Source organism: Ovis aries, chromosome 2 (genome assembly GCF_016772045.2).
Source record: "Ovis aries strain OAR_USU_Benz2616 breed Rambouillet chromosome 2, ARS-UI_Ramb_v3.0, whole genome shotgun sequence".
Taxonomy (NCBI): Eukaryota; Metazoa; Chordata; class Mammalia; order Artiodactyla; family Bovidae; genus Ovis; species Ovis aries.
Genome location: NC_056055.1, coordinates 147,209,148 through 147,236,054, shown reverse-complemented (window position 1 = coordinate 147,236,054; position 26,907 = coordinate 147,209,148). Strand labels below are relative to the sequence as shown.

The window sequence follows — 26,907 nt, the reverse complement described above, 5'->3', positions numbered from 1 at the left end:
CTGGGTCAGGAAGATCCCCTGGAGAAGGGACTGGCTACCTACTCCAGTATTCTTGCCTGGAGAATTCCATGGACAGAGGAGCCTGGCAGGCTATAATCTATAGGGACTCAAAGAGTCGGACACGATTGAGTGGCTAACACACACACAAGATTGCCTTATGCATTTAATTTATGTTAAAACCCATGTATCATATGATGTATCATATAATAGGTATGCCCTCCCTTCTCTTTTCCCTTTAAGCACTTCTCTTTCCTTTTATTTATTTATATTTTTGCTGTAGCTATTGCTTTTTCTATGAAGTAGTAGTTGTCATTGTTGCTGAAAAAACAGAATCTCATTTCCTTTAAAACAATTCTAAAATTTTTATGTGAAAAATAAAAATTTGCCCTTTCATTGCCATTAATTAAAATGTATTATTGATTCATAATGTGGGTAATTTTATTAAAATATTGCTCATATACAATTAAAGAGTTAGGTAACTGAGACAGGCTTTAGTTGTAAGGATATGGGTTTCATAGTGTACAGACAGCTCCTTCAATCTATGTTGCTGCCTGAACATTGAACCTATCTCTTACATGGAGCTTGGTTGTCCTGGGTAGTATTCTGAACTGGCTCAGCAGTGGCTTGATGGTAATTCTGAGCTGCTGTGCGAAGGCAAAATATAAAAGAGTGAATATTTTTGGTGTTAACTACCGAGAGAAAAGACGTCCATTCTTAGCTCACATGTCACAATGTGGGAGGCAGACTAGCCTCTTTGTGGGCTTGGCCCCGGGCTTTGAGAAAGCTTAAAATATTGCCAAGTGGTCAGAGAAGGGTGGCCTCTGCCAAAGAGAAGCAGCTTCCTGGGAAATTTCAAATGGAAGGGGATCTTGCAAACTGGCAAGATCTTCAATGTCTATGTCATTTGCTTTGTCTTGCCCATGTTGCTGTTCCTGCGTCCTCAGTAAAGTCTAATTTAATTATTGTTAGCATTCAGGACTTCTCTGACGGTCCAGTGGTTAAGAATCTGCCTTCCAAAGTAGAGGACGTGGGTTTGATCCCTGGTTGGGCAAGTAAGATCTCACACGCTATCAGGCAACTAAGCTCACATGCTGCAACTACTGAGCCCAAGAGCTGCAGCTAGAGAAGCTCATGCACCACAGCCAGAGAGAAGCCCTCGCATTGCAATGAAGACCCAGTGCAGTCAAGATACATAAACATAAAATGTATATTAAATATACAATATATATTAAATATAAATAAATAAATATTCTGCACAAACTCAGCCCTTTTAGAATCCATGTTTCAGTTGGGTGTCCACACCTGTGACACACAGCCCAGTGGGACCATGGACATAGGAATGCTTGTCCTGGTGGAGATCCTGCTGCTATTGCTAACATTTGAGGATAAGGGTAGAGCTTTGGTCTTTCTTCAAACTGTCACTCATCTGACTCAGAAACACAAGGTCACTTTTCGCAGAGTAACTGTTTTCAACGCCTGTAATTTAAGTGACTGCCACTAAATGAAAGATGGCATATTCACTGAGCTTAAATGCGCAGTGATAAGCACCTCCCAGGCAAGGACAACTGACAAGGATTTGAGTTTGGTCTCTGCCACATACTATCTGAGGAAACTTGCTTACTTCATCTAAGAACTCAGTTAATACTCCCTGGTGGGTGGTTTTCAGCATGAAATCATATAATGACTTACAGGAAAGTGCTAAACACATAAATACTATTTAGTAAGAAACAACTGATAAAAGTTCTAAGGCATGCAGGCATTTACATTTTAATTACACCATCTCATATTATATTATTTATTGATTAACACAATATGGAAATTTATAAACACACTTTTCAGTGATAGTTTTATTTGCATGGCTTAGCACATAAGGTGATTATGCTTCTTCTAGCTAGTAGTAAAGCTGGGATGAAATGGCATAAATCTATTAGACAAAAAAATGTCTTCACAAAGATTCAACAACTTCCTGTGCTGTGTCCTTGAATTTCCCAGATATGGCTGCTTACCTACTATTCTTTAAAAAAAGTAAAAACTCAGTTAAAAGTTCATAAAGTGCAAACTAGAAAAACGAACCCGCATGCTGTTAGATGAAAACATATAATTAAAGTTCAGCAAATGAGATTCTTTTAGATATTAAGACTTCATGGCATTGTCTCCTTATGGTTATAGATGTCAGTGTCTATATCTAAAATCTCTCAAGTTAAAAAAGAATTAATTCCTAGTTCTTTCTTTTTCCCTTAACATTCTCTTGTGCCTAGTGTTTACAACAATGATTTATTGTGGAATTATTTAATAAATCTATTTTCAAAAAAAACAGCTACTATTATCAGAGGTTTAACAATTTATCTAGAATAAAGTTTTTATTTGTTAATAGCAATAAAGAATTAAAGTTCAAAATTACTTTCTTTCATAGCTTAAAATTTATAAATTGCATTTTCTTTTACAACCTCCTCTCCACGTACAATCTATTTTTAAAACAATTACTACTAACATATGATACTTCTTTCATCCTGTTTTTACTCCTCCATTTTTATCTTTTCTTTTTTTTAAAACTTCTTTTCCAGAATCCCTATGTACCATGGCTAGAGCTTGCATTTTTTTCTACCTGATTTATAGATACGACCCAGAGAGTTTAAATGGCATGACCCAGGTTAAGGAACAGGGCAAAAATTTCACAGAGGCTGAGTCCCAGTTAAAAGCATTAGTGCAGATCTTGAAAGAGAATTGTTCTATTTGCAAATTCTCAGTGAACTATTTTTAGCTCTGCCAACGTGAAACAGGCCATGCACACTTGAGGTCTTAAACTGAGGTCCAGAGAGGTGAAAGGGAATTCACCAATCCTTAAAACTGCTTATACAATTGATCTGTTCTGCTTTTCTTGAAAAACCTTGGGAAGACCCTTTGTGGTAAATTTAAAGAAACACTTATACAGGTTATTTTTCCTTATTAGATATAACAGAATAGTTTATAAGTGACCTTGATCACTAATTCTTTGTAACATTAAGGATGAGAAGGATTATTGGTTTAGGATTAAGGAAGTACAACATAATATTTTAGCATCTGTAAAATTACTACATGATTTTACTTCTGAGGGTCATTAAGGGCTAGGTCCGCACTCTATTGTTAGCATCCTTGGATCAATACATTGTCTTCTGTACTGAATTTATTATTCCATACTTGATGAGCTCAGAAAATTTATAACAGCTTTCGACAGTCTCCCCAAAGCCCCACCTGGTTAAAATAAGTTGAGCCTTAGGTTAAACATGTTACTGGGAGCAATTTTTATTTCTGAAGGCTAATTCAGCTCAGCGACAGATTAACTATAGCATATCTCCTGAACCTCCAAAGTAATTTGTTTTTATGTACTCAGCTTGGAACCATGCCCACACTATTAATATTTCATACCAAAAAGTAGGGGCCTCAATACGTCCTTCTGTTAGACTGGCATAATTATTTAGTATATTCCTCCACTGGGATGGAATATGTTTTACATATATTAGTAGCATGCAAAATATCCTGATAAGAAATACCAAAGGATGACAATTTTTACTGAATGGCAAAGTAAGATGGGAAGGAAAAATGGCAGAATTATGCTGCCGTATGAAGGATCTTAACATGTCCCTCTAAGCAGTCACCTGTTGAATGGAGGTTCAGTTACTCCGATGTGGTAGAGTGGAGACTTCTTCCCATGATTCTAAGCTGTACTATGACACAGCAAATCTAATGTCAGTCCTTGGTCTTCCAAGATCACTACAAGGAATGTGGAATTATATTTTAAAAATTTCATCATCTGAAGAGTTTTCTTGATATTTTTTAGTTTGGAAGCAGAAGAGTGGGCAGGAATGTGCTGACACCTTGGATTTAACTCCTTTCTTTATTCTGAGGTGTTTGACCTTGCATAAATTACTGGATCTTTTCTGTTTCCTCATCTATAAAACACAAGGAAAATAAAGGTTTTTGTGGGGATAATAAACAATAATGGTTATAAAGTGCTTAGTATACTAAATAATTAATAAATATTAGCTTATTATTTATTGCTTTAAGATATTATAAGTCACTTTCATCTATCTGGGAACCATGCCCTGCCCTATTAATGCTCACAGTGGAGAACAGAATGTCTTTGAAAGACATTAACCTAAGAGGTCACTGCCTTCTGTGGAGTCCACCAGCATCAACGCTTTCTTCCTGAAAAGAGGCATCTGGTTTGTAACTCTGCATTTTCCCTTTGCACCATATTTCAAATTGTTCACTAGCCTCACAGTCAGAACACCTATCTGGATTTATTATATTTTCTAAATCTATTTTTGTATAAAACATGGTCACTTTGTCTTAATCCAATTTTATTTAGGGATAGTATAATATTTTGAAACTTTTCAGGTGCTCTATAAAAGCTTCGTAGGTATTGTCAGCTCATTTATTTATAATAAGATGAGAATGAGGCTTCCTCAGACAGTCCCCTGTGGCCTAGCCTGTGGGCAAAAATGACCTGCCTAAATTGAACGGGTTGTCTTGAAAAATATAATCGTTAAGTACAGGAAGGAAAAATAAGAGACTGTCATTTTGCCACCTTATGTAAATATTTATTCATTAGCTTATTATACATTTAAGCAGGAACCATGTATTAAGTACTTAATAAAGACCAGGCACTTTTTGCTTGAAGCTGCAAAGACAAGACAGTAATTGCTGTTGAAGGGTTTTCATTCTGGTGAGCAAAGTTGAGGGTCAGGGAGAGATCAAATTGTAAGCACCAAAGAGTAACATTTTCATTTCAGCAGCTCTGAGTGAATTAGAGCCATATCCAAAGGAAAAGTGGAACAATTCTACCTGGGTGGTTAAGTGTTGGGAAGTGCCTTTATTGTTCAAATAACTTTTGGGGAGCCGAGACTTAAAAGATGAGCAGAATTTTCTCAGTTGAAGGGAGACAGGGTAATCCAGGCATTCAAAAGATACAGTCTATCCAGGACATGTCAGTAGTGTAATTTTTCACTGAACAAAGACAGAACTATTACTGTATCTGTTTATGGCATGAACTCAACACATACCACAAGAAAACAAGATAACTGAAAAATATGACCATTCTTTAGGCAGAAGATGACAATTATAAAATTATCAGTTTAGCTATGTTCGATACTCCAAAATAACTCTTTACACTCTGAAGTCAAATCCTTTTCTAATAAAATTGGAGTTTACAATGGGTTCTGGACAGATAAGACAACTCCTTTTAACCCTCCTTCCTGTCTTTCTGAATTATGCAGCCCAAAAGCCATTAAGTGAGGTTAAGTGCAAAGTAAAAGAGAAGTGAAAATGTTAGTTGCGCAGTTGTGTCTGACTCTTTGCGATCCCATGGACTGTAGACCACCAGGCTTCTCTGTTCACAAAATTCTCCTTGCAAGAATACTGGAGTGAGTAGCCATTCCCTTCTCTAGGAGATCCTCGCGACTCAGGGATCGAACCCTGGTCTCCTGCATAGTAGGCAGATTCTTTACCATCTGAGCCACCAGGGAAGCGCAAGGTAGGCACCACCTATTACATATAATATTGGAAGCTGGAATTGAGTAAATTGGAGAATAATAGGTGTTGTCACTATCATACATGTTAATTGTGTGTACCCTCCATGAGGGCTGATTTTTTTCAGACTTCTTCCTACATCTGCCCACCCCCTCACCTCTAGCTGAAAACCAATGTGGTTCACAGGAAGCATCTGAATGATTATGGTAAAAAACGCTGTAAGTCACACACACTCTTAAAATTTATGTTTATTGTTAACCTCTCTTCTCTAGAATGTATGCTTTATAGTGTAAGAACTTTTACTATTCTTTTCATTGGCTAGAACAGAACCTGACAGGCAGTAAGATCTTCATAAATAATTTTCAAATTTTAAAAGTGAAAAGAATGATTTGTACAATACACACACATATGAAACACTGTCATTTCTTTTAAGGTCTTTAAGGTATTAAGTTAAATACTTTGTATAATTTTCTATTTCCGGTTAAGTAATTGCAGCATTATAACGAAACAAAGTTCAGTGACATCTCAAGAAGCATTTTTTTCTTTGTTCAGAATTTATTGTTGAGCTGCATTGGTGAGCAGACTCAGAGTTTTAGGTATCTATATTTTGAAGAATGAAGTGAAAGCTATTAGTATAAAAAGAAAAAAAATCTAAAGGTATACAAGAAATAGGTAAAGGAAAGAAGTCTAGTCAGAGGCAATGAGAAGAATGTAAGATTTTTAGGCATTTTATGAACATTAAATTAAATCAAATGTAAATAGACCTCAAATATCATAAGTCATACTTATCTTTAAAAAAAATTTTGCTTCTTATAGTATCTTTACAGCTTTTCACAGATATTGCACATATGACATAAATACAACTGCAATTTTAAAAGAAACCACAACTTTGGGTTCTGAAAATAATTGTCATGATACACAAAGATAGCCTACAAGCTTTCAGATGATTTCTGAAACTAATACCTTCAAAAATATTGCAAATATTGTGAAAAACTATATAAATTAAATATCTTAGATGGTATACTACACAGAAAAGTCAAAAGGGAAATTTTTGAATATGAGAAGGAAGAATTCTGAAATCAAGCCATGATTGGGTGAGAGCCCTTAAGGGTAAAGTTAGTAGCTCATTCCTGTCATGTGGCCTTATCCAGCTCCCCATGTCTGAAAAAGAGATAAATGAATATTTCCTGAAGACACAAATTAAAAATGAATGAAAGTTTCCATTTAACAAGGGTACTGTAAATAACAGTTAAAATATAAGTAAAAATCAGGTGTAGAGATTCAAGGTGAAAAACCTTAGTAAACAGAAAGCTAATAAATTACTTTGCTTGGGAATTTAGACAAATTTTGTGTATTAATTACATTTTCACAGAATTGTTATAAAATGTTTATTAATTTAACATATCTCTAGAGAATAGTATTTTGTTCACCCAACTGGATAAGTACAAGTATTTTCATTACCTTTTATTTTGTGTCAACATTGTATAAATCTAAGTTAAAAAAGAAAAATTATTCCAGACTCTGAGTAATTCTTCCATTACTCAACATGTTATCATGTTCAATAAAGGTTACTTAACTATTTTACAGATATTTTACTATATAGTTAATTACCAAGAAGTTTTTGTTTCAACTTGTAAGGAAAAGTTAAAGAGATATTTGGTTTCCCGGGTAGCGCAGTGGTGAAGGATCTGCCTGCCAATGCAAGAGATGCAGAGACCCAGGTTCAGTCCCAGGGTCGGGAAGATCTTCTGCAGAAGCGAATGGCTATTCACTCCAGTAGCCTTGCCTAGAAAATTTCATGGACAGAGGGGCCTGATGGACTACAGTCCAAGGGGCCAGGAAGAGTTGGACACAACTGAGTGATTGAGCACGCACACACACACACACACACACACACACACAGATATTTGTATCATAGTTTAATATGTATGCAACTACATTCCTACATATGTTCACCAGGAAGAATATGACTGGGAGAATGAGTTGCTATACAAAGTATGAATATGTTATAAAAAGGGCAGAAGAAGCATATTTGTGAATAACAATTTGTCATTTGTTTAAATTATCATCAAACCTCTTATTCTAAATTGGGTAACTTTTTATGAATTTGAAATTTGTCTTAAATTTTGGTATTTAACTGTCTTCAATCACATAATTCACTGACTATCCATTGAACGAGTCTACAAAGCACAGGTGTATTTTGCATCTCTTTGGCATGGATATTTAAATCTTTTATTGGATACTACAAACTATATACACTATAGAATAATTTTGAATGTTCTATACAGTGCAAATATTACTGATTGAGAGTGGGCAGTATGTTCTGAGTTTTCATTAGCCATTCTTCAATTTGACAGAAGAGCTTGTCTCAGCTCATTATTGCAGGGTTTTAATGGTCTCTTTTTAACTTTAGCACAGATTTTTTTAGCCTTAATTTCTTCTCTTTAAAGAAAAAGGAACAAAAACTCAATCATATACCTGTTAGAGAGTTCGCTCAATAGAAATGTAATATTCCTTTATTATGGTCTCTTAATACAGTTATATAAATGCACTTGAAATCTAGGCTATTTACTTAATAAATTGTAATGACTTTCTGAAGCAACTGAGGACAAAGTCCTCTTTGTGTTCTTCATTCAAGTATTCAACGTTACGAAGGCCATGTGAACTGTCTAGAAGAGAAAGCCTCAGATCCTTTAGTAGTGTTTAAACTTTTGAGTTCGGGAATGAAAATATAGAAAGCTGGGGCTGAAAGGAACCTGTGAGCTCACCCTGTTTTTGTCTCCCTGACAAAAACCAAGCTGGTTGGTGGCAGTGACACCACAGACAGCTACAGCAGGTCCAGGAAACCTACTCCTTACAGACTCAGTTCCACGTTTTTTCCTCCGTATAGTATTATTAGGCTGCTTTTACAAACGTAGACCTTTAACTGTTGTTTCTTATCATGATGGAATAGTTTTCAGCTAGAATACTAAAGGCTTGGGTAGATGGCAAGAGTACACGTCACATGAGCAAAACTTGGTGTAGAATATCAGATGCCGGTGAAGCACTGGCATGTGAGAATTCCACTCCCCCGATTTTATCCTTATTGTGATAAAGTTGTAGTGCTCCTTCCAGGTGTGGCTTCAGGACAGCCTCAGTGCCTTCATCTCTGGCTAAGTCAGTAGGCAGGCAGGTTTAGCCCAGGATCCAGAGCTGGGAATCTGACCCGGGCATGGCAGGTTTAGAGCTGTAAAGCCTTCTATTCAGGGACACAGGATCAAATCACATCTGCTGCTGGTTTGCTCCTGACCTTGGAAATCAAGCAGAGTACCTGGCCTTCTGCCTTATTCTCCAACCCTGTGCCCTTTCCACACTTAGCCTACTCTGCCTTCATGTCTGAATCCCAGCCTTTGTAACTTGCTTTGGTCTCTACTCTTCTAGAATAGTCTCCCACTGGGAACTCCTGCTTCTCTCTACTTTCTGGGGCTCTGCTGCTTGTAGACAGATTTGCCCAAGACTATCTACTCACCTGCCTGTCTGGAGTTCTTGACACTGTGCTTTACTGCCTGTCCAGTCACTGTCTTAACTTTGGTTAGATCCCCTCAGCCAAATGACATCCAGGATAAACATCCGGCCGTATTTCCTGCATGTTTCCATCTATTATGGTGCTTCTCCCTGCACCAGAAGTGGCATCTGACACAGTAGAGGGTGACATTCCCAGGGAATAAATAGAGCTTCAGGTCTGGCCACTATTGTCTGCCCCATTCTTTTATATGTGACTACACTGCCTGGCTACATCCCAATGGCCTCACCAAATATTTTCTTATGCCTTTTTTTAAAAAAAAAAAAAACAATAGCATTTATTTGGGGGAAGGCAATGGCGACCCACTCCAGTACTCTTACCTGGAAAATCTCATGGGCAGAGGAGCCTGGTAGGCTGCAGTCCCTGGGGTCGCACAGAGTCGGATACGACTGAAGCGACTTAGTAGCAGCAGCAGCAGCAGCAGCAGCAGCAGCAGCAGCAACAGCATTTATTTGTGAATTTACCAGGAGTAGGCGCAGTGGCAAAGAATCTGTCTGCCAATGCAGGAGATGCAAGAGATGTGGGTTTGAGCCTTGGGTAGGGAAGATCCCCTGCAGGAGGAAATAGCAACTCACTCCTGAATTCTTGCCTGGGAAATCCCATGGACAGAGGAGCCTGGTGGGCTACAGCTCATGGGGTTGCAAAGACTCAGATATAACGGAGCGACTGAGCACTGCACTGCTGCTGCTGCTGCTATGTCGCTTCAGTCGTGTCCGACTCTGTGTGACCCCAAAGATGGCAGCCCACCAGGCTCCGCCGCCCCTGGGATTCTCCAGGCAAGAACACTGGAGTGGGTTGCCATTTCTCTCCAATGCATGAAAGTGAAAAGTGAAAGTGAAGTCGCTCAGTCATGTCCGACTCATAGGAGTATGCACTAGGAGGATAATATTTACTTCGAAACTAAGAAGATTACGTTTAGGTGACTTGAAACGGGAGAAATAACTTTAAAAACAGCGATCTTTCACCAAATCACTACTTTAGTTAAAAATAATCCAAAACTAGCTCACGAAGATATTTTATTTTCTCAGTTATCCATAGAACTGTAAAATTAATTTAAATCAATTATTTTTGTAGTGCTTGAAGTGTTGTGAATGATGTTACAGACAGCTGACTCACTTGCAGGAAATGGGGTTTTGCTATGCATAAACAATTTTGAGAACCACATAATTTGGGTTGGATTTAAAATTGAACCCATCAGTTTTGAAAGAGCTGTGAATTTGGCAAAAGTGCATTTTTCTAATAGCAACATTCATTCTTTGCATAAAGAGAGATCATGGCTGCACACCAAGTAACTGGTTTTTTTTTTTTTTTTTCCTTCTTCTGCTTAATTGATGTGAAGAATTCAAATTTTTCTCATGGAATTTTCCCTGTGACTTTACTAACCACTGGTTTGTTAACTTTTTTCCTCTAACACTATTTGAGGGTAAGAATGAGTTCATGAGGCAAAAGACAAGAAAAATTGCCACTCCTTTAGCTTCTCTGCATCTTTGCTTCAGTTAGGTAACCTCTCTGGCTTTCTTTTTTTCATTCTTTAAAATTAGGAGTTTGAGGAGAGAGGGAAGAAGATGAAATGTCTTTCAGCTCTAACATATGAAGATTTTGGAAGCTAGGGAACTTGAAATGGAACCCATTCCTTATTGAACTCCTCCATAAAAGGAGAAAACAAGAAAACCTGGGACAATTATTAAAATCAGCCACTCTTTTGTATATGGTCTTAACTTTTCCCCATCTCTTTCTTAAGTTTGTTTTTTTCAACAATGTACCTCATTTCACTTCCCCTCAAAAGTCCATCATAGCCACAAAATATTTGTATTTTTTTTCCCATTTTGGCAAGAGGGGATCCCAGGTGGCTCAGATAGTACATAATCTGCCTGCATTGTGAGAGATCCCAGTTCAATCCTTGTGTCAGCAAGATTTGCTGGAGGAGGAAATGGCAACCCACTCCAGTATTCTTGCCTGGAAAATCCAAAAGACAGAGGGATCTGGTTGACTATAGTCTGTGGCATTGCAAAGAGTCTGACATGACTGAGTGACTAAGGCTTCACTTTCCCTCCTGGCAAAAGGGTATAAAGAAAAAAAGCAGTGTATCATAGAGTTTTAGAGCCAGCAGAGACTATGAGAATGACCAAAGAGGTATTGTAAACTACAGATGAGAGGTGAAAAAATTAGAACTGGAAAGAACAGTATCTTTCTACCAGAACAATGTACTGTAATCTCTTCCTGCAATTTCTGCCCTCCCTCTCCCTCACTTAATGCCACATCAAATTATATTAATATCTTTAATATCACAGACAAGGAAGAAAGCAGGATCGGTTATATACTGAGAAACCAAAAGAGATTTCAAAGTTTGCTACTCTGGAAACGTCTCTGGAAGGTGGCCTATTATGGGGAAAAAACAAAAACAAAGCTGGCGGGCCTTAGGTCAAAAGCCTTGAACGTTGACCTTGGACTCTTCACCCAGCTTGGCCATTTGTATGCCTTTTCTTGAAACTTTAGCCAAGGTACTTAACCTAATTTCAATTATTTCTATAAAACAGAGAGAATATAACCTGTTCTTTTCCTCACAGATTTCAATGAACTTAGATGAGGAAGATTTCTAGGGAGAGAATTTTATAAACTTCAGAATATTCTTACATCAGTTCAGTTCAGTTCAGTCGCTCAGTCGTGTCTGACTCTTTGCGACCCCATGAATCGCAGCACACCAGGCCTCCCTGTCCATCACCAACACCCTGAGTTTATTCAAACTCATGTGCATCGGGTTGGTGATGCCATCCAGCCATCTCATCCTCTGTCGTCTCCTTCTCCCTCCCAGCATCAGGGTCTTTTCCAATGAGTCAACTCTTCTTACATAGAAAGTGAAAGTGAAGTCGCTCAGTCATGTCCCCTCTTTGCGACCCCATGGACTGTAGCCCACCAGGCTCCTCCGACCATGGGATTCTCCAGGCAAGAATACTGGAGTGGGTTGCCATTTCCTTCTCCAAGGGATCTTCCTGACCCAGGGATTGAACCTAGCTCTCCCGCATTGTAGGCAGACGCTTTGCCATCTGAGCCACCAGGGAAGTCCCTTTTACATAAAGGACCTTATTTAATTATTCTTCCTGGAGTAGAGTAGACTTGCTTAATCCTTACTATGGTAGTATGATTTTATTTAAAAGACTGTCTTTTCTAAAATTTCCTGCAAGCTCCTGACTAAATGAATTAACAACAACAAAAAACTTCACATATTTATATTACCAGTGCCAGGTTCTTTCCAACGAGACACTGCTATTTTCATTTTATAATTGAAGCCATAGAGTAAGGTTAAGTCACCTGCCCAAGGTGATCCACCTTCAGAGCTCCTAAGTGGCTAAGATTCGATTCCAATACACCTAATTTCAAAGTCTCTGATTCTTCCACTAGGATTGTGCCCTTTGATTCCAGAGAATACTGAGATAAGTCCCGATGCTGCAATACAGACACAGGTCAAATGTGCCCTAGTGACTTGGGACATTTTCCACAGAAAGTGTTTCTGTAGCATCTCTAAAGCATGACACTCATTGGATATTCTTCCCCAGTCATTTTCACTGATTTATTTGGTGCTGACTCAGATCCTCTATAAGCACTGAGTGAAATCAAGATTGAGAACTGACCAGAACAAAAGGCAGAGACATTTTTATTTATTAAAAAAAAATTTTTTTTTACTGGAGAAAGGTCTGTGATTTTTTTTATAATTTAAATTTATAATTTATTTATTTTAATTGGAGGCTAATTACTTTACAACATTGTATTGGTTTTGCCATACATCAACATGAATCTGCCATGGGTGTACACGTGTTCCCCATCCTGAACCCCCCTCTAAAAAGATGGGGTATATCTCAGGAAAATTGTCAAGGTGAGCATGTGTTTACTCTTGCCCAGGGATCAGTCTGCAATTTTTCTCTCTTTTAGTCCTTTTTTCCTTATGATCTTTCCCTATCAGAACTAATTCTCATGGGCATCTGTTTTTAATTGTTTATATTTTAGTAGGAAGAAATTTGGTTATTAAGCAACCTTGCCCTGGGAATATTCATTGTCTGTAATTTGGAGTGAAATAATTTGTTTCTGGATAGAAGAATATCATAAATCAAAGGAGTGGGAGAGGGCTTTGGAGTGATATGTGTGTGTCTGTGTGTGTACGTGTGTGTTCATTCATTTATTGATTTACTTATTCAGTGAGTGCCTTTGAAATGCCAGGTCTTGACAAAGATGAGCAAAATAAATATACTCCTGGTCCCCATCGAGCTTCAAGGCAAGTAAGTGCTTAGGCATGCATGCTCAGTTGTGTCCAACTCTTTGCGACCCCCTGACAGGCTCACCAGGCCCTTCTGTCCATGGAATTCTCCAGGCAGAATTACTGGAGTGGGTTGCTATTTCCTCCTCCAAGGGATCTCCCCAACCGAGGGATTAAACCTTGCATCTTGAGTCTTGCATCTCATGTAATGCAGGCAGATTCTTTACCCACTGAGCCACCTGGGCAACCAAGAAGGCAATAAATAAGCAATTACAAATAAAAGGTAATGAATGTCATGATGGAATGTCATGAGAAAATACTGACCTTGCAAATCTAGTGTGTGTGTGTGTGTGTGTGTGTTTGTACACTTGTGTCTGTGTGATTTCTGGAAAATAGCAGGTCTTTCAGCATTATCTTAGACAATAGCAAAGGGGGAGAGATGAAAGGAACATTTTATGAACAATAAGTTTATTTGGCAAACCAGTATCTATTGAGTCAGGCATTCGATATAATTTATTATGAGGTGTTTAAATATTCATATTTATTTTGTTCTTTACACCTTCAAGCGTGTTCCACACATGTATTGTCATTCTTCATTATAGCCCTGTAAAGTAGGTATTATCATTCCCAATTCACAGAGGTTAATGACATGCCTAATAAGTGACAAACCAGTTAGGGACTCAATCAGGACTTCTGATCCCCACATTTGGACTCTTGCTAGTGTCTGAAGGTCAATTCAGTGTCCACGTATGTCAGACAAGGTAGGACACTGCACCTAGGACCTCAGAAAGAAAAGGCTGAAGCTTAGATGACTCTGAAAGAAGAAACTGTAGTATTTTCCTCACATCAGGGATTTTCTGTGGACTGCCTCTGAAGGTGGCACCCAGAGAGATCATGCCATCTCACTTATGATATAGGAACTGAGGATTGGAATATATCCATTTACATATGGAAGAAAGAAAAGTAATTCCTGGATATGGAGGTGAGACCTACTTCTTTTAATAAGCATTCTTTGCTATCATTTGAGAAAACAAATACAGTTCCTATGAAGACAGTCCTAGCAAATTATATTTTAAGTTTTATTAAGAACAAAAATTAAATTTGCATTCAGGTTTATGAGATTCTTTTTACCTAGCAAGGTATCAGTTTTACATTATATATGCCTGTCTACTGAAATACCTACACTTGGATTGATTAGAGAGTAAAGTAATTCTATGTTTTGGTGAAATTCCAGCCACAGCACTGAGAAAAACATATGTCAGACTTACTTTTGTCTGGGGTCATTTACGAGGCTTATGGAGGCTGTGTGAATCCCTGAGTGACATAAACTATTTGAGCAGAGAGCATTTCTCATCTGTACTGATTGAGGGGGAATGGAACAAAAGGAGGATGTCACTGCTCCTGAGTAGGAAGCTCATTACCCGCCAAGAACCAGGATTATATACAACTGGTCATGTGGTTCCTCTGTGGGCTTGAGCTCCTCTTTACCCGTTCCTGGGCAATGGAAAGAGCATCATCAGCTCAAGTGTGGCTTTATTCAACTTCACTTCCTGTAGAGGGAGATGCAGGATTTCTTGGCTGATGGAAGTTTATGGAAAGAACAAGCGCAATCACTTTTTTAAGGAGAGGATATTCCCCTGTTCCTCCGCTATGTCAGTGTGAAGATGTGGTTTCAGGGAGCATCTTGAGACACTTTAAGCTCCCTCATGTTTGACTGAGCAATACCTGCAGAGAAGCTTGTCAGGTTTCTCATCCTTGGTGAAATGAAACAGCTGGGGAGCAAGTTCGGGGATGTTAACAGATAAACTGCTCTTGCTGAGCTCACTCCTCACGTGATGTGTGTATCTGAACAGTGCATAGCCTTTCTGGAAGTCTATATGACAATAGAGGTGGTCGTTTCATGAGGAGCTTTACCCACAGCAGATACATAGGGGATAGAATACCTCATCATTGATAGAAAACACTTTTTCTCCAGAAAGGTTAGCAACTGGAACTGGGAAAAAGTGTACAAAGAGACAATGATTTCTTACATGTGAAATATTCTGGAAATTATTTTTAAATGAGTATTTATGGAAAAGCAAACTTGGCTTTCTCTGGATGAAGAAAAAAAGATAATACCCTCGTGAGTAGCTGCTGTCACTTCACGTAGTAGTTCTCTTTCATTCAAAGTGGACTTGACCTCAATTACATGAACTCTAGACTGTTCTCTAGAAAGCATGCAGATAACGCAACTCTGTGAACTTTCCTGGCTTGTTATAGACACCACAGCTCAAAGCCAGGAAGGTCTTTCTAGGCTGCAATTGAACTCCTGTTCTCTGGCAGTGCTAATGTGTTTACACTATTTATGGTACACTGCCCATATCCATCACTTAGAAATGGTATAAGTTGTGTTTTCAAACAGACAGTTACCAAATGGCTATAAGGAATGAATAAGACCTGGTTTACATCTTTCAGGAAGATATAATATTTCATAATAGTGATTTTTTAAAAGTTAAAATAAGGAACTATGAACCCAAGAAGTGAATCTTAGCATCATAAGAATACAAACACGGAAGGCTGCAAAGAGGCAGAGTTTAGGACCAAGTTATCCCATTCCAGTCCCTCCCATTGTAATCCAATCCATTCCATTGCACTCATGTCAATTTAACTCACTTCAATTTTATTTAATCTTTAATTCTAAGAGCTTTCAAGTGTTGCTGTATAAAGGAGGTCCTCAAAATACCCGGTATCTTGGAAGACCAGTGTATGACTTGGGTGAGAAAACGAGTACTTGCTAGGAAAAATGATCCAACCATCCCACCATCAGAGATGAATCTCTTTTAGCAGAAAAGCACCAGGGAGAAGGAGAAGAGACCTTGATTTGGAGCAGAAAGCAAAGAATATAGCCTGAAGCAGAGTATCCTGTGGATATTGAGAAGGATGTAGGAGAAGACTTTAAGATTCCTATATAGAAAGGGTCTCAGAGTGCCAAGAGGTCTGTGTGATATCCTTACAGAGAAAGGACAGAGTAAAAGTAACAGAGATTTTTCAAAGGGATGTAATTTCTTATATTAGCTACACACAATGAGAATCATGAAGTGTTCATTGTTACTGTGTACTATAACTAAAGCTCAGAGAGAAAAAAAAAGATATGCAGCAACATGGTTTTCCCAAGTTTTGAAGAATGCGGAGTGATTAGGATGGGTAATGATAGGAGTCTTCAGTTAAATGAATTTGGTAAATCCCTGAATTTTAAAAGCAGAACTTCCAGTTTGATTTTAAATAATAAAGTTGTGTCCTTATGTATGATAGATTCAAGTCAATAGACCAAATAAACTCAAACTATAAAGCCTGTTCTTTTTGCACATTTCAATCCAAGTATGGTATACTATAGAGCTTACTTTTCTAGTTGCACTTTTCTATCCATAAGCAATAGAAGAGACTTTAATACATTAAAGAACAATGGATAGCTATTTTCAGAACTGCATGGAATATATAAATGGCTAATACAACAAATCACTTCTATAACAGCTTAACAAAAAAAGAATCGTTTTTTTTTTTATATCCATTACCAAGATATTTGGTTCACATTTTTTCGGAGGTGACATTCTCTCTACTTTGTTATAAGAAGAGTCATTGCAGGTCATATCCCCTGCTTGTCCTTCAGGATGTGGAAAATAACCATTTGTTTTGCTGTGATTATTTTAGTTTTTTTTTAAGTATATTTAAATTCAGATTTTTTTCCCAAGATGCAAACTTTGTTCTACATAATGGTATTATTGGATCACTAGACTGATGGAAATTAATATTGATTTTGTTGAGTAACATTTACAATATAGGGAAAAATATGATACTGAATGCCAGGAGTAAAACCACAGTGTAATGTCATATATTTTAACTGATTGGCATTTGGTTTAATTTATAATTAAGAAAACTGCAATAACCCAGAAAGATGCTCAAACCATTTTTATGGCAAAGGAACCCACCGGACTTGAGAAATAAAAAAGCAGTGATGAGGTGAGATACTCATTGTTTACGAATAGACTGCAGTGTTGGAATCGTATTCATTCCCCACAGGCTTCTCATTTGAAGATGATGAGTGCAGCATCTGATTAAAGGACCAGAGAGATATCCATATTCAAGCCAGCTTGCAAAGCAAAACAGCTAGATAAACTGAAGGACATTTCAGACAGGGCTGGATGAGCATGGCTGCACAATACCACCCTTTGCAATGCAATTTGAGATTTATGAGAAAGGTGGTTCTAAAAGGTTAGGAAGATCTCAGCCGGGATAGGACATGAGACACCATTTGGCCTCGCACATGGCTGGCTGCCTAAACGATTGATTTGGGAGGATGTTGGGCTGAGATTTGCTGCCCTAAACAATTTGCTATTCTTTCTTAGGACTGAAGAAGGTATTCTGGAAACCTTTATAAAAATTTAAAATGATAAACCTGAGAACCGTTACCCTAAACCCTCTTACATGGTGTGATGATACTTTAGCACAGTCCTTACTTACCCTTTAGTGAGAATTAGCAGGGATAAAATGTTAGGATTGGTGAAAAGCCTGCTTAGAAAAACTCCTCTATTTAATGATTTGGTTGAGGTTTCCTGTCCTTTCACTTGCAGGATAAGGCCAGGAACGCACAGTCCCTTTACCCTGCAATCTAATTTTCAGTGACTCAGCTTCGAAGCCAGCCCTGCTGAAAGGGGGTCTGGCTGAGTCAGGCTCTTTGTTCCTGGGCTCAACTACTGCTTTGTCGTTTGGGGACAATTGATCTTAAGCTTTGGGGCAGAAAATTTCACTTCCTTCTATAGATTTAGAGCACAGCATTTCAACTGATAACAAAACTTCAAACATTTGGACTCAAAAGTGAGGGGATTCGACTCTGACACTAATTAGCTGCATGATCATGAACAATCTAAGAAGCCTCTCAAAATCTCATTTTCTTTCTCAGATCAAAGGGACCAAATGAGATTGCTCTACCATCATTGCCTTGGATATTAGGTGACACCTGTATCTAGAAAGTAAAACCGGCAACAACGCAATGTGAGGTTGCTATAATTGCTTGCTTATAAATCTTCCCACAGGGAGGAGCATTTTAAATGTTACATTTTAGTTGCTTAGTAAGAGTGAGATATTTGTCATCTATTTTTGGCATAGACAGTGAAGATATATTCTGCAGTAAGTACTATATTTCAAAACTGCATCCCTGGTTGTATTTTTTAAATTTATTTATTTTTAATTGTAGGATAATTGCTTTACAATGTTCTGTTGGTTTCTGCCATACATCAACATGAATCAGCCATAGGCATACATATGTCCCCTTTCTCTTGAACTTCCCTCCCACCCCAGCCTACTTCTCTGGGTAATCACAGAACAACTGGCCTTATTTTTGAAGTTTTAAAGCATCCCAACTATTTAAACAAGACTGATTGACTAATAGCTGTAAATTGTTTGTAATTAGTTACTATATGTTTAGAGAACTTTTCATTTCCCAGAATCTAAAGATGCTTCAGATAGGTGACCAGATGTGTAGCAGCACAGGTAGGCTGGATATTTGTTGCAAAGAGAAGATATAGATATTCTATAGTAGAGAGACTGAGATTTTTCAACAGTAAACAGATTGTATATAAAGGGTAGATATACCTTCATGATCATTTTACAAGCAGTAAAAATTGTTTTCCCTGATACACAGCAAAACATCACAGTTACACTTTAGGCCATAGCTACACTTCCCCCTGTGAAGAAGGCTGCATGCCAAAGAATTGATGCTTTTGAAGTGTGCTGTTGGAGAAGACTCTTGAGAGTCCCTTGGACTGCAAGGAGATCCAACCAGTCCATTCTGAAGGAGATCAGCCCTGGGATTTCTTTGGAAGGAATGATGCTAAAGCTGAAACTCCAGTACTTTGGCCACCTCATGCGAAGAGTTGACTCATTGGAAAAGACTCTGATGCTGGGAGGGATTGGGGGCAGGAGGAAAAGGGGATGGCTGAGGATGAGATGGCTGGATGGCATCACTGACTCGATGGACATGAGTCTGAGTGAACTCCGGGAGTTGGTGATGGACAGGGAGGCCTGGCGTGCTGTGATTTGTGGGGTTGCAAAGAGTCGGACACAACTGAGCGACTGAACTAACACTTCCCCCAGAGTAATTCTGTCAGTATATAAAGGTTTAAAATGTTGAAAATCACTCCAAACTACTACCTTGTTATCCTTGTTCTAGTTAATAAGTATAATGTTAAACAAAGTTTTCCAACGATGATTAATATGCTTATTTTTAAACAAACAAAGAAAAAAAATCTAGTGAGCCTTTCAGTGATGACCTAAAAGGCTTTTATTAAAACATTACAGAAATATATAAAGATATGAAATTCAGGACAAATTTCAAACGTCCACAATTCTTACCACATTTGCAACCCAAATGCATTTTTAAGTTTAACACAAACAAGTCAAAGAAACATCAAAGGGACTTCCTGGTGGTCTGGTAGTTAAGAATCTGCCTTGTAAGGCAGGGGACACAAGTCTGATCTCTGGTCCAAGAACTAAGATCTCAAGTGCTGTGTGGCAATGAAGCCCTCAATAACTGCTGAGCCTGAGCACCTCAACTAGAGAGAAGCCTGCACCCACAGCAAAGAGCCCTCACGCCACAATTAAGACCTGATGCAGTCAAATATATAAATATAAAAAAAAATACACAATGAAAAGGAGCACCAGTAATTAAATATGGCCATTGGTGTTGCTGTGCTGAAAAACACCAGCGATGAGAATAGGACACTAATGTCTCAATAAAGCTGTCACTGAAAATAGAGAATAGCACATTGTCAAGCTGATGCAGATTCCTTTGCAGTATCACACCCATATGAGTGCATAACCCATCCTTTGAAACCACTTGGCAAGATCTATTTTAGAACAGTCTTTCAGATTTTAGAAAGAGACAGTACTCAATAATGAGGCATATTAATCTCTGCATAATAATATGACTACTTATATACTCACAGTAAAAGATATAAATGAATGAAAATTACAAGTGGCCTTGTTTGTACAGGTCAAGTTTGGTAACAAATGAATCAAAAGAATTTATATTACTTGTTTTTTTTTTTTTTTTTTTTTTTTTTTTGCCTTTTGGAACTTATTGCATCTAGAATTGTGGAAACATGTCTATTGTCCTCTGGATGTGAAAGTTGGACTGTGAAGAAAGCTGAGTGCCAAAGAATTGATGCTTTTGAACTGCGGTGTTGGAGAAGACTCTTGAGAATCTCTTGGACTGCAAGGAGATCCAACCAGTCCATCCTAAAGGAGATCAGCCCTGGGTGTTCTTTGGAAGGAATGATGCTGAGGCTGAAACTCCAGTACTTTGGCCACCTCATGCGAAGAGTTGACTCATTGGAAAAGACTGATGCTGGGAAAGATGGAGAGCAGGAGGAGAAGGGGACAACAGAGGATGAAACAGTTGGAAGGCATCACCAACTCGATGGACATGAGTTTGAGCAAGCTCCAGGAGTTGGTGATGGACAGGGAAGCCTGGTGTGAGGCAGTTCATGGGGTCGCAGAGAACTGGACACAACTGAGTGATCGAAAGACAATCGGAAGGGATGGAGGTATCTGAGAAACTACAATTCCTTCTGTTTAAAGACCTCTAGATAAGATTTGCCAACATGATCAATTCCAACACAAATCTAACCTGCTTAATATTAATCTAACAGTGTTCCTGAAAATCCTTGCTCTAACTTTGGATCAATAACATTTGGCACTGAAAACTGTGCATTATTTAACCTTTTATCCAGTTCTTTTTAATGTAAAGGTTTATCCAGTTGTGTCCCTTTACACTAGAACTCATCCTTTTGCCTTTCCACACATTACCTCATGGCGAAACTATTACAGCTGAGGAATCCAGATTTTATGGTCATATAGTGTATTATTTCAGAGCCATTGCATTTTTGCAGTGCTTGTGAACTAATAGATGTTTTTGAAAAATTAAGCTTTTACCCACTGATCATGCTGCTAATTTGCTCCATATAGAAAAATGAAAGCAATGGAATGAGTTCACGGCCTACATTTTGCTATAATTCTGTCTTGTTTTAATTTTTCATTTAGCTCTGGGCAAGTTACTTTCCCTAATTCATCTCCAGTTGCTTCATCTCTTAAACAAGGGTTCTACCTGTATCACTGAATGCTGTAGGATTTAGTGAGATTATGGATGTCAACAAAAGTCCTTTGTGTAAAAAGACATGTGAGAATCTGAGAGAATATTTACCAACCACCACACTTCTAGGCACCAGCAAAGACTAGGCTAGACCGTGCTCTAGTGCTCCAGACACTGATTTTAATGCTGGGAATGGGCTTTTTCCTTGTTCTTTCAACTCATTCTTCTCAACAGGGTGATTTAAAAGTGACCAGTTTGGAAACATATATAAATAACTTTCAGTTCAGTTCAGTTCAGTCGCTCAGTCGTGTCTTTGCAACCCCATGGACTGTAGCATGCTAGGCTTCCCTGTCCATCACCAACTCCTGGAGATTGCTTAAACTCATATCCATCAAGTTGGTGATGCCTTCCAACCATCTCATCCTCTATCAGTCTCTTCTCCTCCTGCCTTCAATCTTTCCCAGCATCAGGGTCTTTTCCAGTGAGTCAGTTCTTTGCATCAGGTGGCCAAAGTATTGAAGTTTCAGGTTCACCATCATTCCTTCCAATGAACACCCAGGACTGATCTCCTTTAGGATGGACTGGTTGGATCTCCTTGCAGTCCAAGGGACTCTCAAGTCTTCTCCAACACCACAGTTCAAAAGCATCAATTCTTCGGTGCTCAGCTTTCTTTATACTCCAACTTTCACATCCATACATGACTACTGGAAAAACCTTAGCTTTGACTAGATGGACTTTTGTTGGTAAAGTAATGTCTCTGCTTTTTAATATGCTTTCTAGGTTGGATATAGCTTTTCCCCAAAGAACAAGCATCTTATAATTTCATGGCTGCAGTCACCATCTGCAGTAATTTTGGAGTCCAAAAAAATAAAGTCTGTCACTGTTTCCATTGTTTCCCCATCTAACTTTAAAGCCTGTATAATTTTAAAGACTTTATATTTCTTGAGTCCTATTTTTTGAACATCTTTGTACTATTTTTGTGCTCATATCTTCTTATCAGTAGATTGAAAACTCTTTTGATCAAGATTGGTTTATTATTTACTACATTTCTCACAGTCTCACTCCTGACCCATGAATATTAAATTTCTTCTCATACAGCACCAGTTGGGTAATTATCTCTGTTTGATAAAATATAACAAAATGAAGCATATAAAACCTTTAAAAACATCTAAAAACCCACTTTCCCCAACTTTGGAAAAATCTAATCATAATGAGATTTTATTTTAATAATTCAGATTTGGGGAGATAACCAAATTTAAATTAATTTTTGATGATGAATAATTTCTAAATAATTTCTAAAATGTCCTCTACTATATGACTGAATAATAATCTTTATCTAGTGTAAGTGGACACAACTGGATAAACCTTTACATAAAAAAGAACTGGATAAAAGATTAAGTAATGCACAATTTTCAGTGCCAAATGTTATTGATACAAACTTAGAGCAAGGATTTTCAGGAATACTGTTAAATTAATATTAAGCAGGTTAGAATTGTGTTGGAATTGATCATGTTGGCAAATCTTATCTAGATGTCTTTAAACAGAAGGAATTGAATGTATTATATAATGCAACAGGTGTTTGAGTTCATAAAGCCATAGAAAGGTTTTTCCAGAAATCAGAATATTTAAAAGTTTATCAGAACATGAAGCAAACTTTTATACAATAAAATTCTTTTATTTAAGCAAAAATTCAAACTTTCAGGATTTTCTTCCTATGTATTCATGTTTGGGTTACTATTAATAAACCCAAGTACTATTCCTTTTTTAAATTTGTTGATTGTGATAGAGTATAAAACATGACCCTAAATTCCTCCCGTCCTTATTTCAAAGTGATGCTCTGCTCATCAAATGGTGGAGTCTCTTTCTTATCTCACCCCTCCCACAATCCTTGAATCAGAGCTGGCCCTGCAACTTGCTTTGATCAACAAGAGTATGCCACAGGTGACTCTGTGCAATTTGAGATGAGATGTCAAAAGGCCCCATATCTTCTGTTTTATCCTTTTCAAACTCTGAGAGCACCATGCTCTGCAGAAGTGTGGAAGAGGAACCAGATGGAAAGAAAGCCCCCTCAGCCATTCTAGCCATCTCAGCAGAGGCTTCAGAGCTAAAGCCATGTTAGGCATCCCATCACCTGTCAATCTATCTGATGACTGCAATCCTGTGAGGAATGCCAGACAATCCAGCTAAAAACTGCCCATGTGAGCTGAGCTCAAATTGAAGAATTATGAGCAAATAAATGATTTTTCCTTTAAGTTACTACATTAGATATGGTTTGAAATGTCTAAATAATTGATGAAGCAAATAACAGATATATTGATAATGATATTTTCTGTTTTCATTTCCCTCCTAAAGACAGAAAATTGGGGTTTGAAATAAGTATGAGTTGCAAGTTAATTTGAAATTAGAAATAGAATGATATGGATTTCTTAGTACAACTAATTTTCATCATGTCATAAAATCCCTCTAAAATTTTAAGATGAAAATAATAAATATTTGTATCAACTTTATTTGCCAAGTCATCTATACTATACCTATTTGAATCTATTCCCATCATTATGATGAGGAAAATTTAGTCAAGACTGCATGTCCAATTTAAAACTTGATTTATACATTAAACATACATTTTTCTTCCCCATGAAAAGAATAACTTTATGTCCTTTCATCTCAAATTTTACTGCTTAAATGTTACTTGTAAGCAAAGCTTTTGGTTGGTGTTAAATGAATTCATGTACATGAATCCTGTCATGGTGTGGTTGTAATTTTTTTGCTTGTAATTTATGTATTTAATTTGCTGCTTCTTTATTATGCTATTTACTTCATATTTATGAGTGATCTGCCGGTACCATTAGGAAAACTTGTATAAGCTTCATCAAACATTTCGACTACATTTGTTTTTCAGCTGGAGATATTTTAAAGTACAGACTCCTTTCTGGGAAACTGTCATTGAGATTTTAGACCCAAGAAAAACTTTTAGAATACACTGTAATAAGTTTTTGTTTAAAATGTGTGTTTACCTCCTGCATTCTGAATGACATGCACTCACAATAACTTCTCTCATCTATTACAAGCTTGTGGTGACAGAATAAATACAGAATCAATTTTATTGTGGAGCCTTTGTCTTTAGAGCATTTAGATATTTTAAAAAATATAAAGTAGCAGAAGCAGCAGAAACTTTTATTTTTAGTTATACACATATTTGCTGTGTCATCTATATATTGTCTGTGTTCTTACAATTCTATTTTGGTTTATATAGCTTCCTTTTTCCAGCTTTGTTCAGAGAAGACATTAGCATGTGTGCTGATAAATAGCAAAAAAAAAAAAAAAATCTCTCTTTTTGCACTGTAGTGACTGGTAATAACTTTGGACTGTTCAAACACTTGATTCTTTCCTCAGTATATATTACCTTTCATTTGTCTTGCCTTTGTATCCATAAGATGCCAAATTTATTTAACTATGTCTTTTTTTTTTTTTAATCCCCTAAGAACACATGAGGAGTCAGTGTACATAACAATACAGGGAAGCACAGCAGAGAAGTTCTGCTGAATAAACCAAAAAGAACATTTTCCAGGAAGCATCTTTGCATCTGTAATTGCTGCCAAGACAAGGAAACCAGTCATACTATTGAACAGCAACAAAGATGCCATTGGCCAACCATCCCTTCTTCCTCTTACTGCTCTTGCTCTGAATGAGCTAGTAAAAGACCATGGAATGTAGACAAGGAAAGCACTGTCACAGAGGTATCACATGAAAAGAAGCATCAGTCAGTGGCAACTCAATTCCTCACCTTCTCACTTCTGAATATCACCCAATTATGATACTTGAAGGAAAAGTTAGGAAATAATTGAGAAACAGCACAAATCTAAACATAGTCATCTTCCTGAAACCAAAGATAATATATTTTCTTGATAACTTTACCCAGTAAGTTATTTGTTTGATGTAGATCCTGGTGGTTTCATTATCATATATAATGTAAAAGAGATCTAAATATTAATGAATTTGTTACTATTCATTATCTGAATAATTAATATGCTACTATGATTAGTATGTTACTATCTCTATGGTCTTTTCCATACACCTCCCCAAATACAAAAGTTAGGTGTCTGTCAAATTGAGATCTGTGTAATAAAATTATGAACTTCTTGTTGAAGTCAAAGTTGATTGTCTTAATTCATTATTTATTTGGAACATTCTAGATTCAGTTGTCTGAGAATGATGATGAATTGTCACTTAACCTGTTTATCCTCTTGCCTCTCCCTCCATGTAATCAGTGGCAGGTACAATCCCAAACCTGCATTGATAAAGTCGAGAAGTAAAGCTTGCCTAACCAGATGGTATGTCATGTGGTTTTTTTTGACACCCTGCCTCACCCCAGCCACATTTTCATGAGTAGATAATATGGAGAGTTAACCTTTCTCCATAAATGTGATCTAAAGTTCTTCACGTTTGACACTGTACTAAATATTTCATTCCTGTTTACCTCACCAGGCTGATGCAGACATAACTGCTAGAAGCATTCTAGGTGGAGCGTGGCAAAGTTGCCATAGTGCCCTAGAACTTTCTAGGCTAAACAACCCTCAGTGGAGATCCTACACTACATGAATCAGGAGAACCGCGGGGATGGTTCAGAAGGCTGGCCTCATTATTTATAGAACAAAACTCCACTTCTCAAGAAGGTGGGTCTTTTAGATGTTTACTGGGAGAATGTAACCTTCTTCTTAGTATTAACAGCATGATCTTAGGATTCAGAGGGGAGTGTGTGTGTGTGTGTGTGTGTGTGTGTGTGTGTGTGTTTGTGCTTGTGTGATATGCATCATCAGGATTACTGAATTTTAGTCACACAAATATAACACATAGGGAAGTTTCCAAATTTGACATTTCAAAGAAATAGATGTAGAGTAATTTTCTTTTAGCACTGAGGTATCAAACTGCATTTGTTGAGTGTGAATTTTCCTGTGTATGAGTGTCTCAAGCATAATCACAGGGCACACAGAGGAGACTGAAAGCATGGCTCATCTTCCTCTTCCATCAGAGCAGCTCTCCTCTTGTTTACTTCTCACACTGGGAGTTGGGGCCCCACATAGGATTCTGTCTGAGAAACAATTCCAATGATAAAGTAAGTTTCAAAAGCATGGATTTGATAGTCCTATTCCTAGCTTTTTAAAGGAATCTTCATATATTTTCTCCATAGTGGCTGTATCAATTTACATTCCCACCAACAGTGCAAAGAGAGTTACCTTTTCTCCACATCTCTCCAGCATTTATTGTTTGTAGTTTTTTTTTTTTTTTAATATGATGGCCAGTCTGACCAGTAAAGCAATTATCCTTCAATTGAAAAAAATCAAGCAAACATGGATGTAACATGAGAAGAAACTATTCTCAGATTTCATACCTGGATGGATTTTGATAGAAAAGATACCTATAAACATGATTTATAAATTGCCATTACTGCTATTAACTCTATTA

The 26,907-nt window shown here is 37.5% G+C and overlaps 1 protein-coding gene across 2 annotated transcripts in view; it reads right to left on the bottom strand.

The window, feature by feature from the left end:
• KCNH7 (potassium voltage-gated channel subfamily H member 7) overlaps positions 1 to 26,907 on the bottom strand; it is a 539,652-nt gene that overhangs the window by 207,868 nt on the left and 304,877 nt on the right. The gene's annotated exons all lie outside the window — the stretch shown is intronic.